Raw genomic sequence first — 14,045 nt, 5'->3', positions numbered from 1 at the left:
TTTTCTTTATTTTCTCTGATCCTCATATCATTAAAACTTAATCAAATATTATCTGGCTATGACTCTCCACTTGCATGAGACCCAGAGAGATATCAGTCATTATGATGTTCATAATCGGTGAATAGAATATAATTTTATATAGATTATAATTTTGCACACAACCTTTTGTTGTCCGTTAAATAGTGTATTATAGTCAGTGGCGTATCTGGGGGGGGGGGGGCAAGGGGGCACGTGCCCCGGGCGCCACTCCTTGGGGGCGCCGAAAACGAAAAAACGGGGAAAAAAGAAGAAAAAGAAAAAAGAAGAAGAAGAAGAAGAAAAAAAAAAACCTTCGCCCGGACCGGGAAGGGGGAGGGGGGGGGGGGGGGGGGGGGGAGAGAGAAAACGAAATCAAACAAGATAAAAACAAAAAATGACAATGTTTATTGTGTTCACACAAGAATTCCATGTTTTGTAAGCTGAAATTTCGGCTCGCTCGCTGCGCTCGCTCGCCAAAATTTATATATATAATAAAGAAAATAAGAACAAAACGTGATGATGACGCGGACAAAATGACAATGTATGAAAAAAAAATTGTGTACACACATGCCATCATTAGAAGGCAAAATGTTACACGGAGTAGCGGCTGCAATTTCATTTCTTTCGTTCTGAAGCGACCAAACGAGGGCGCCAAAGGTGTCGAACATGGGGGGGGGGGGGACGCAAAAAACCAAATCAAATAAGATAAGAAGAAAACGTAATGATGACGCGGAAATATACAAATTTCGGCTCATTCGTGCGTACTAATTTGGAGTATTTTTTTTCAAATCCTCAAATTTGTTGGTATAAATCGTTATCTATAAGGCCGTCACTATATCTTGATTAGAATTGTAAGATTTGATAAGCAAAAAGCAAAAAGAATTCCATGTTTTGTAAGCTGAAATACAAAAATTTTCGGCTCGCTCGCTGCGCTCGCCAAAATGTATCAAAAAAAAAAAGATAAGAACAAAACGTGATGATGACACGGACATATACAAAAATTTTCGGCTCGCTCGCCAAAATTTATCTAAATCTATTACATTTAAATCATCCTCAAAAGACCCCTTTTAAGTGCTTGAAAAAGCATATCATGTGGACCAATATTCTGGAATTCCCTTGATAATAACATCAAAGAAGCTTTAAGTTTTCATACATTTTCTTTAAAGTTAAAGAAATATTTAAAAATGTCGTATGCAGCATAATGATTCATTCTTTATATATAAATATATATATATATATATATATATATATATATATATATATATATATATATATTTGTGATTTCCAAAACTGTTGTTGCTCGGTAGTGTCACTATACACACTTTGTTTATCAGTGAGCCCGTACTTCTGTGCCTCTAGTGCCCTGGTTATGACCCATCGTTTCCTTCTCTCTCTCTCTCTGCCCCCCCCCCCCCCTCTTGCCCACTTCGGGACTTACTACCTTCCTCACTATATCTCTATTCTCTCATCTATCTTTCCTCTTATTTGGAGCTCTACTGTTGCTGCTGCTGTCTCAGATTGTTGTCATTCGCCTGATAAATCGGACACCTGATCGATCAGTTGCCCCGGGCCCACCACAAGGAGGTTGACAACACGGACCCACAAACACTATTCAGTGCTACTCGATATTCGTGTGTATCGCCTCGAAGGCTATTTATAGCTGAAAGTTATACTAAAGAAGAAAAAAATTGGACGTGTCCTTTAGCTCTTGTGACGTCACAATAATGAATTGCGTCAAATCTGGCTGCTAACGGGTGCTTTGTGTGCGTTGCTGAAAGTTAGCTGCGATGACTGTAGGGGATGACGTCACAACGAGGTTTGTTGGCTGAAGATGCGCACTTGTTGCTTGTTTCTAGCGTATACGCCTTGTTCCTTAAAGCTGCGTTGACTGCACTGTAAATGGTGACGTCACACTGAGGATTGTTGACTGATACGCGATACTAATACTAATGTTGATATCTATAGTGACGTCATAGTAGGCTGAAATCCTTGCGTAGGACTATTTGCGCGTCTACTTAGCGTATTTTTGTTTACTATTTGTTATTGTTGGACGCTAAGTTTATTATACTTCTTCGACAAAAACGACCAGAAACGAAGAAAAAACCCGGAAAAACTCGCAAACACTCAAGTTACGCAACACATACCAGACATCCGCGGAATCAGCGCGATGAGTGCAATCCAGGCATATGAAAAAGTTTCTCTGGTGAGGCGAAAAGGCGCTGAAATCAGAGCATAAGATGGAGCTCCGCTCCGGCACGTCCGTCCTCCAGCACAACACATATAAATTATAATAATAATATACACCTCCTCCACGACGTAGTTGAGGGCTCTGTAACTCTGGGTCAGCGGCATCAGCGACTGAAGTCTCGCCGCCCTTTCTCCCGCCATGCAGCAACGCTGAGAGGATCAGACTTCAACATCTGCCAGACATGGAGAACAAGCTGGGAAGACACCCAACGACCTGCCCAACTCGTTGTCACGCCCAATACATCTGTCCCCCCAGGAGCAAACCTCCCAAGGAGTGAGTGGGTGTCTCTAAATCGGATTCGAACGGGAGTTGGGCGTTTCAATGCAGCCATGCATCGTTGGGGGCTACGCCCGTCAGCAGCTTGCCAGTGTGGTGCACCAGAACAGACTGCTCAACACATCTTGAGTGAGTGCCCTGATCTCCGCCCTCCTGACAACATGGACCTGACACACCCTACTCCACAGACTGTAACTTGGCTACAACAATTGAGGGACATTACTTAGCTGCTGCTGCCTCATAAGCAAGAAGAAGATCTATCTTTCCTTACAAGAGAGCCGCCTTGTGTCTGTCAATGTGCATTGGTATGTGTGCATGTATGTGTGTATTTGTCTGTCTTTTTTTCTTTTTTCCGCTTAGGGAAATTGTTGTTTTGTTGTTTTTGTTACTATGTGTGTGTGTGTGTGTGTGTTTTTTTTTTTTTATACGAGGGGACTGCACTCTACAAGCTCTGCTTTTTAGCAGTCCCCTCCATTTCCAGCAATATTGTGTATGCATTTACCACAGCGACACGAGTTATTTTTTGTATCTATGTTGGAAATTTACCTGTATCTGTGTTACGATGTTATTTCTGTTGATCGCATTGTGGTACTGATTTTCTGACATCTGTTTATACGAATGTTTCATTGTACTTCCAATTATTTTGTTTGTTGGAAATGAAAATAAATGAACTTGAACTTGAACTTGAACTTGACTTTTTAAAAGTCTCTACCGAGATGGGGTTAGGGTTGAACAGTTTTTAGAAATTTTCGCGCTTGCCCCCGGCGCCGTTTTCACTAGATACGCCACTGGACGAGGAAATATGCAATTTTCGGCTCACTCGCTCGTACAATTTAGAGTATTAGGTCCACAGTTTGTTGGTATAAATCGTTATCTATAAGGCCGTCACTATTATCTTGATTAGGATTGTAAGATTAAATAAGCAAAAAATGACAAGAATTCAATGCTTTGTAAGCTGAAATACAAACATTTTTTACTCCCTCGCCAAAATTTATCAAAAAAAGAAAAAAAAAAGAAGAAGATAAGAACAAAACGTGACGATGACGCGCACAAAATGACAATGTCTATTGTGTTCACACATGCCATTTCATAATATCAAGCAGGAAAAATGTTACACGGAGCAGCGGCTGCAATTTCATTTGTTCTGAAGCGATCGCCGATTGGATCAAGAGAGGACGCCAAAGGTTTCGAACATATTATGGGTGGGGGGGGGGGGCGCAAAAAAAAAACAAATCAAAAAAGATAAGAATAAAACGTAATGATGACGCGGAAATATGCAAATTTCGGCTCTCTCGCTCGTACTAAGTTAGAGTACTAGTATTATAAGGCCCAAAACCATTAAAAATGTACAATTCAGGTTTTGAAATTTTGAAAAAATAAAGTTTTCTCAAAAACATTCCGACAACGAAAAATTGCTAGAGGATACATTGAATTTCAACTTAAACAAAAATGAGCAACAAATGTTGTAAACTTTTTATGTTCTGAAATTTGAAGCTGAACATGAAAATTTCACCACTGTAACTTACGTTACTGCGCTTATTTTTCTTTGACCATATTCATACTGTTTAGGGATGGACAATGCAACTATCCTTCTATTGGTGGATAGTTTCGAAGATATGACCATTCTTATTTCAATGTGCCTGCTATATTTTTCATTCATTTGATGAGTTACTGTAACCGTGAATTAAGATATTGATAGATATGATGGAGGTTGTTAACTATGTAAAGTTATATTGTTTCCTATATTTTTTTTATTCGTACACATAGAACTTTCAGAAAACTGCCAAATGATTTTAGATGGATTTGTCCTACACATATTTTCAAACAATCCCAGTCACCATATGACAAATGAAAATGTGACTGTTTAAACCTTGGTAACGTTTGTTACGCATATGAGTCACGTATGTTACATAAGTATATTAAACACTAAAAAAGAAGATAAATTTTAAGAGTTCTAATAAATATCAAGAGTACAAGCGTTGCAAGACCTTCAGGACTTCTGGAAGCAGATTTATTTAATTGTCGTCTGATGTTATCGTCCTTATAGTATATACATTTGGCCTAAAATGAAAAATTGGAATAAAATATTTAAATTTCAAGAGTTTATTTTGTCTAAATATCATGAGTTTCACTGCAAAATTACCTGTTGAAGTGCCCTGTTTAAAACCAAAGGAATGCATTTATATAAGAGTCACAAAAGACATTGTCAAGAACCCCTAGAATGTATCAGTGTGTATTATAAACAATTGTAACGTATGTTTCAAATGTTTCCAGATTGAAATATTAATCACTCGAAAGTGGAGATGCATTGGAAAGTGCATTAAAAAGGAACGATACATTGCTAAATAACATTGCACAGTGTGAGTGCACAAGCTGGTCAGTACTTAACTGTTTAGCAAATTAAAGTTTACACCAATAAGGTATATCAGGCATAAGAGTGAAAAATGTGAAATAAATCACAGCAAGCCTATGAAGTTTAAAATGCAAACACCAGCACTGCTTTATGATTAATAATGCATGACTATCACGAGTTTCATTAATGAACAAACCATGCATTATTGTTGCTTAAAACGTACAGATTTCTTGGCACATTATTCAATAATGTGCCAAGAAATCTGTAAGTTTTAAGCAACAATAATGCTAGATTGGGTAATAGTCACAAAAATACAGAATTATAAACAATTTAAGAGTGGTTACGTAAATAGACAGCTTTCTCACGGTTTTAGATTGAGAGTATAACTGACATATTATGACACATGCACTAGTCTATAAAGACAAAAATGATAAACACAAAAAGGCGCACCTTTCATAATTTGGATACCCCCTTATTTGGGGTGGGGGGGGGGGGAAGAGGCAATGGAAAAGGCATAGACATTTCAGAAGAACAAATTGCAATTCTATTTCCATTACATAAAATAAAAGTTCAGTGACATATAAAATGTCTTCAATGTATATTACATCATTGTAAAAGACAACTGTAAACTCACAATCTGGTCTTTTTCTGCACAAGGCAACTTTCAATAAAAGGTATTCTGGGTAAGAGCCAGTGTAGGAGAGAATAATGCAAAAGTGGAGAGTTGTATTATAGTGAAATGATATAAAAGTTGGTATAAGAGCGTTAGTATGACGCTTTCTTCTATTTTCTTGGTTAAACTTCAAATTTTCATTAATATCTCGGAAGAGTTAGATTGGGTAGAATCTTTTTACGGATGATTTTCGGTGCATAAACAAAAAAATTCACATACATTTCATCCTTTCAATTTGATATCTACAAACCAACACTTTTATCCAGTACCTTTCATTGTAAAGCATACATAAGAATACATCATTGGCAAATTTTTTAATTTGTGAATCAATTTCCTTGTCAATCCTTGTCAATCCTTGCCAATCAAGTCGACATTATCACCTTCATTCACCCTTTGCTGAGATCGGTTTAAGTCTTCTTTCATTTTCTTGCCGAAGGCTCTGTGTTTTTAACTCTTTCATTTTTTTTTCTGCGCTCTTGTTTTTCCCAATTCTTAAGATTTTTTACAGGAACGTAATACTTTTTTACACGTTGTTTCCCGGATTTACTCTCTAAAGAAATCGAGTGAAAGTATTCACTCTTAATGGGGTGAATAAAAAAAAAGAGTGAATCTAGAGTGAAAATGTTCATTTTCACTTTTTAGAGTGACCTCAGGGACCACTCCTAAATCTTCGAGTGATCCCTGAGCTCACCCCAAAATGAGTGAAAATGAACTTTTTTCACTCAAAATTCATTCCAATTTTACTCTAAATTCACTCTTTTTTATATTCACTCCATGAAGAGTGAATATTTTCACTCATTTTTTTTTAAGAGAGGAAGGAAGGCTTCTTCTCCAATCTTTTCCTTTATCCTTCTTCAGTAATCGGCCTGAATCTTGGCTCTGGATTTTCCAATTTTGACCTCTTGGAACCCAAAGAGTAATGATAAGATTCCCTTAACAGAGAAATAAGAAAATCCATACTGCAAATCAGAAATAAGATATTCTTACATAATTACGTAACCTACGTTACCTCTAATTACAAGGAATGAAGTGTCACATAATGAATTTGGTGGGCTACAATCACTATAACTTTGAAGTAAATGATATGATTATTAAAATGAAAACCATTATTTTCATCATTCATATATATCATTAACGTACATATTGGATTGATTTAGAGTGGTTGAAACCTACGTTACCAAGGTATTCAGGGCCTCATTAACAATGATTATTGCCAAAAAGAATGGATAGTGCAAGCCTAAAATTGAAATATGTTTTTCATTTGTTTATTTATGGATATAAGTCTCTTTTAGGATAAAGCTTTGGTGAAAAGTACGACAGTGTACATGCAGATGTGAAATTGAAACCTACGTTACCTTAAGTGAAACCTACGTTACAATATTGACCCTATGTTTAGGTTCCTTAATGTTGTATAAATATCTGAGTGAGATGGAAACTTGTTATTCTCCTCGACAAAACAAACACCAAAGTACTTGCTTACAGTAAAAAAGTACCAATATTTGAATGTAATTACGCTAAACATGACTTTGAAAATATATATACCGTTCGCTCATATACTGAGAAAGATCTCGTGCAGTCCATTCCCATGTGAGTCGTCAACGTGATGCGCCATTTTGTCGCAAGGACTGTTTCTAAGGAACTATGGGGTAAGATGGCTCTAGATACCACTTTTTATCGATGAATGCTTGCAATGTTAGTGAATCTAATTAAGATTATTTTTTCGGGGGTAACGTATGTTTCGGTAACGTAAGTTACATCTGACCTTCGATGTGACTTTTTCAAGCGATTAGTAATGGCTCATAATTGAAAACTCAGTGGAGAGATTGGGGTACCGTATGCCTATGTTTGGTATCTTCCTTGTAACATTTTCATTTTTAATTTTCCATAGCGGTGGTAACGTATGTTTCATTTCTTAACCATACGGTCTGAATCATGTTAGTGCTTGTAGCTTTTTCTCTGCAGCAGATAACCAGGTGGCACAACTATTGTTTACAGCATTGGACGAGACATTTTTTTTAAGTTTTTAGGACGGATAATTCACAATTTCAACCCCAGGGAATGTTTTAAAGGAAAACTTGAAATCATGGTAACGTATGTTTCACAGGCCTTTGCGACAAATTTGACCTGTAAAATAATTCAACTGAATAGTTTTCAATTATATTTCTTTTTATTATAACCTGTAGACAAATGGCTTAATTTGCCTTAGAACAAGTTTTAATGAAAAAAGATCATGCTTTCATTTGCATAATAGTAACATATCGGCAAAACTATTAATTTGCGACATGCTGTTTTCGGCGGGTTTACCATCTTTATGAATGCATAACTTCTGAAAGAATCATAACTGGATGTTCAAATTCTCGGAAGTTCTAGTTAACAATGTACTAACGGTAAGTATTACCCGAAACTTATGACAATCGGTCGTTGCTTTATTTTTTCTTTGGTAAAACTATTGCGACAAGTATTTCACTGAATTGTACATATTTAGTGGTTTTGAACCATAAGTCCTCAGTTTGTTGGTATAAATCGTTATCTATAAGGTCGTCACTATATCTTGATTAGATTGTAAGCTTTCATAAGCAAAAAATGACAAGAATTCCATGTTTTGTAAGCTGAAATACAAAAATTTTCGGCTCGCTCGCTGCGCTCGCTCGCCAAAATTTATCAAAAAAAAAAAAGAAAAAGAAAAAAGAGATAAGAACAAAACATGATGATGACGTGGAAATATACAAATTTCGGCTAACTCGCGCGTCAAGATTTAGAGTACTTTTGAAATTCCTCATGCAGTTTGTTGGTATAAATCGTTATCTATAAGGCCGTCACTATATCTTGATTGGAATTGTAAGATTTGATTAGCAAAAAACGACAAGAATTCCATGTTTTGTAAGCTGAAATACCACAATTTTTGCTCGCTCACTGCGCTCGCTCGCCGAAATTTATTAAAATTCATGACATTTAAATCACCCTCAAAAGACCCCTTTAAAGTGCTTGAAAAAGCATATCATGTGGACTTTGTTTAAAGTCCCTACATACCGGGATGGGGTTGGGGTTGAACACTTTTTCAGAAATCCCAGGGGCGCAATTTTCGCGCTTGCCCCGGGCGCCGTCTTCCCTAGATACACCACTGACTGTAAGATCTATTATTTAGAGCATAATGATATATGAATAAAGGCATATAGTATACTAGTAACTGCGATCAGCCCCAACGTGCAGCGTTGGGCGCGCCTTGCGGCGCGGTCTAAGGATGAATGCTGTGTGACTTGGTTTTGAGACACTTCTAGATAATATTGCAAACTTTTTTGAAATCATGGGGGAAACAGAAATAGCTCGTGACTGCACCGTTTGTCTCATAAATGAATGCTTGAAGCATCCCTTGGTCTACATTGATAACTTTCATCAATGTTTAAAGATTAATCATCGGCAGGTATGTGTGCTGCTGAGAGGATAATTATGTTATCATGCTTGCAATGTCACCGGAGAATAAATTTATGAATATCAGAACAGGAAATCTACTTTCAAGTCATTTAATACTAACATTATGTCTTGTGTGTGTGCATTTGTATATGAGTGAGTGTGCGTGGCGTGCGGTTATTGAGCATTTTTTAAAAGATGTTATGCAGGGGATACAACGAAAATCCTGGTTAACTATCAATGTAACGAAAAGGAATATTGATTTCGCCGAGCATCTGGGTGAATGTCCATTTTGATGGCCATCTTGAATTTCGCAGAACATCAAGGATGCACGAGGTGTATCCGCAGGACTCCTAATCAGCACTCTCGAAACAGGGTGAAACCATCAATTCAACTTATAGTCATTTAGTCCCACAAGGAAATACAATGTACTTATATCAAATTTCAATGTTTGAATATCTCATAACCCTCACAGACATGTTAGATATTATATATATATATATATATATATATATATATATATATACATATACAATGTATAAACTGTCTCATCCGTATTCGGATTTAGCATCTTCAAAAAAGCTTAAATCATGCCAATCTTTGAACATTGCATCATTTCAAACGAAATATATGGGAATTTCAATTATCGGTGGCCATCTTGAATATCTCAGAACACAAAATGGTGGAAGTTTGCATTATCTGTATTTGGATTCAATGTCATTGAAATAAGGTATGTAAAACTACATTTTCGGGTTCAATTTCGCACTATTTACCAGAAAATTTACGAGACTTTCTAGATTTTGCTACCATTTTGGTGGCCGTTTTAAACATCTCAACACCCTCTAGGATGCAAGAGTTGCACCATCCAGATTCGGAGTCAGCACCATTGAAAAATGAAATCGGCAGACGGTAAAAGAAGGTTCAGCTGCGGGCATTCAGACTATTATTATGCAGTCAAAACTCTGATACCCCTTCAAATTGCTTCTTATTGCTTTTAACTGCATATATCATTCTTAAATACCATTTCATTCCATTATACCAGGATACAGCACAGAATCAGATCAACCAGATGTTTACATAAATCAACTGTATTAATCAAACACAAAATGTATTTGACACCGCACTTTCTCCCTTTTCTTTTGATTTTAGGTGAAATTTAGTGATTGATACAATATCGTTCAATTCTGTAAGTAATCAATTCGTTTTTATAACAATTACTTATAATGAGTAATTATTCATAATCAGACAGATACAAAGCCAAACTAGTCTCTACGAACTTGATTTCATCCTAATTTCAATTTACATTATTGTGTTGGTCTTGTCAGCAAAAGCATAGTCAAGTTTGTAATAAAAAATCAGAACTGAAATTTGTTGCAGATTTTTCTGCTCTCTGAAAAAAAAGGTCAATAAGGAAAAAACAAATAATTTTTTTTCTCGATTTTTCCATAAAAAAGCCACAAGTGATGGCATTTAAAGAAATGGTACAGTTTCGGATTTTCGGATTTACAGCTTTTGGATTTCCAACGTTTTCAAATTATGATTTATCTTTTTTTTTTTCTATAGATAACTAGAAACCTCTCGTGAAATATGAAAGAGCATAATTGTAAAAGGAATTCCAAGTTTTTTTTTCATGGAAATCTGTTACACTGTATTAAAATGGCGGAGACATCCGAAACAAGCATACTGATTCCTTCATCACAACATTCGCCTGTTATGTGGCATAAGACCCATCACATACAGAGAGATGAAATCGGTATAAGAGCATCAGCATGGACTAACCACATCAATCAGATAAGCAAAAAAGTAGAAATTACGCGGTGCGTAATACATGTCCCCACCGGAAGTAGCATTTTGTAGCAAAATGTACAATATAGGTAAAAAATCAAGGTCAAAGGTCAAAGAAGTCAAAGGTCAAAATTCTGTGTAGAAGTCTAGAAGCCCTCACCTAGTGCCATCACATAAAGCAAACGGAATCAAAATCGGGTTTGAAATGGCAAAGGAGTAGCATTTTGTAGCAAAATGTACAATACAGGTCAAAAATCAAGGTCAAAGGTCAAAGAAGTCAAAGGTCAAAATTCTGTGTAGCAGTTTTGATACCCTCACGTAGTGCCATCACATAAAGCAAATGGAATCGAAATTGGGTTAGAAATGGCGAAGGAGTAGCATTTTGTAGCCATGAATGTACAATATAGGTCAAAAATCAAGGTCAAAGGTCAAAGAAGTCAAAGGTCAAAATTCTGTGTAGAAGTTTTGAAGCCCTCACCTAGTGCCATCACATAAAGCAAACGGAATCAAAATCAAATCGGGTTAGAAATGGTGAATGAGTAGCATTTTGTAACCAATGTACGATATAGGTAAAAAATCAAGGTCAAAGGTCAAAGAAGTCAAAGGTAAAAATTCTGTGTAGAAGTTTTGAAGCCCTCACCTAGTGCCATCACATAAAGCAAACGGAATCGAAATCGGGTTAGAAATGGCGAAGGAGTAGCATTTTGTAGCAAAATGTACAATACAGGTCAAAAATCAAGGTCAAAGGTCAAAGAAGTCAAAGGTCAAAATTCTGTGTAGAAGTTTTGAAGCCCTCACCTAGTGCCATCACATAAAGCAAATGGAATCAAAATCAGATTAGAAAGGAGTAGGAGTAGCATTTTGTAGCAAAATGTACAATATAGGTCAAAGGTCAAGGTCAAAGGTCACAACTGAAATTCTGTGTAGAAGTTTCAAAGCTCCTATGTAGTGCTATCATATAAAGCAAACAGAATCAAAATTGGCTCATAAATTACAGAGAAGTAGCAAATTGAACATTTTGATCACACACGGTCGCACACACACACACACGGACACGCACACACACACACACGGACACAGACACATACGGAGCCCGTTTCATAGTCCCCTGCTCAAACTCATTCGGCGGGACAATAAAGCGATCTGAATAAAAATTGAGACCCAACTTTTATAAGAATCAATTTGTTTTGCTTGGTTTTCCGATATCTCAGCTGTTCTAAAACCAATTTTAATTCTAAATTTCAATTCAATAAGCTTTGAATACCTCTTAGACATGAATGCTCTTTAAAATATTATGGAGCAGTTTCTAAGTATGTCTCAAAAAGTTAGAAGCCGAGTCCCTCACTTCAACTCATACTATAATACGATCACCTTACAAAGAAACTTCTTCTTAAGTGCGGTCTTCAGTCCGAAGGTTGGCGATTATGGACCTCCAATCTGTTTTGTTCATGGCCGCCTTACTCCAATGTACAATGTATGTACATGCGGCCACACTCTTTCCTGTCCACTCCTTTATGATGTTACACCACACACTGTGCTGGCGTCCTCTGCATCTTTCAAGTCTCCTGCCTTCTATAATCCCTTCCAGTACACTTTTTTGGATGTTCTGATGTCTTTTAACATGGCCAAAATATTTCAGTTTTCTTGATTTAATGTCTTTCATCAAGGTTTTTGTGACATTCATATTATGATCTAGTACATACTGATTTGTTTTTCCCGTCTGACCATGATATGTATGGCCCAGGCGTCTAAATATCCACATCTCGAATGCAGCCAGCCTTTTCATATCATCCAAGTACAATGTCCATGTTTCACAACAGTAAAGGAGAGTTGAATGCACGTAACAGTTTACTAGTCTTTGCGACTGTACGATATGAAAAACCAAAATGTGTTTGTCCTGAAGGCACGCGAACTTACATTAATAAAGTTGACCTTAGTTCTTGTGAGGCCGCTAATAGCATTGAATGCCTTTTAGGCATTGTTTCAGTGATCAGTGTTGAAAGAGAGGAAAGAAAGTGCTAACGATGGCAGTTGGCTCTTTAGGTTGGTTTCCTCCCTAAAAGCAAACCAAACAACAACAAAAGAAACTAACTGCATTATCTTCTTTCCCTCAACACGTCATGTTAACTAATTGTTTTATGATCGCCGAAAGCTAGAAAACTGGCATCAGACAAGGTAGGGCATGCAAATCGTATGCATAGATCGACTATGTTACCATAATGCATACTACAGTAATCAGTAGAATAAAATGTATGCCGGACGCCACTTTTCCCGGACAGTGATTTTTCTCTCTTCCTCTATAATGATGTGACTTTTGAAAAATGAAAAATAGAAATATCTCATAACTCACATCAAAATATGGTTACAAGTAATGCCAACAAGTAGTAGAAATAAACAGTCTGGCAGGAAGCAAATGACATCATGCATTTGTGTTCCAATCCTTGTAGAAAGAAAGCGCCTATTGCGGTTCCAAGGCGGGGTTTTCCTTTTAACGGATGGTACAGTTTTGGTTTGGATTAGGATTCAAGGTTTCCAACATGTTTGCGTTTGTGTGCGTGTGTGTTTTTCCGTGTGAGATCATGACAAACCACTTGTGAAATATGAAACTAAGAACATGTAATTCCTAAAGGAATTCAATACCTATTTGATGAAAATTGGTCTTCACATGTTTGTGATATCCAAACAAAGCGAGCCTTATTAAATGCAACAGGCCACGACATAACGATCGCATTGTTTTATGCTCTCTTTGGATATAATGAAATTTCAGTATATATACTGTAATGAAAGAAAACTGTTTGTTATAACGGGAGTCCACTCTACTATTGTTATATATTTACACACAAAATAAACCATCATTGGCCAATTGGTTGTAGATTATCAAAAAACTGAAGAGCTTTATTACACATCATACTCAAGTTCATGTTGAATATACAATGTATTTAGACATCACTAAAAACAAAACAAAATAAAACGAAACAAATGATCCGAGTGCATAAGAAGTGTGTCTGAATGTCCCCAAACTAGTTGTTCAATGCAGCTCTATCCCCCTGAACCCTGTCACATGTTCAGGATATATTGAAACTTGTTCCACACACTTTTAACACAAAATAACAAAATGTAAACAAATATTGGCAACTATGAAAAAGGAGCGGAAGCTACAGAGGGAACCCATCACTTCTGCATATTAATTAATTGCTATATCAAATCTTCCATTTCATCTGTCTATAGATAACTAACTTGTGAAGTCTCATGGCATGGTTTTTATGGCTGAATAAAGAAAAGTG

Source organism: Diadema antillarum, unplaced genomic scaffold, assembly GCF_040938485.1.
Source record: "Diadema antillarum isolate AM-2024a unplaced genomic scaffold, OU_Dant_1.0 seq00001565_RagTag, whole genome shotgun sequence".
Lineage (NCBI taxonomy): Eukaryota > Metazoa > Echinodermata > Echinoidea > Diadematoida > Diadematidae > Diadema > Diadema antillarum.
Note: the sequence above shows the minus strand (reverse complement) of the source record.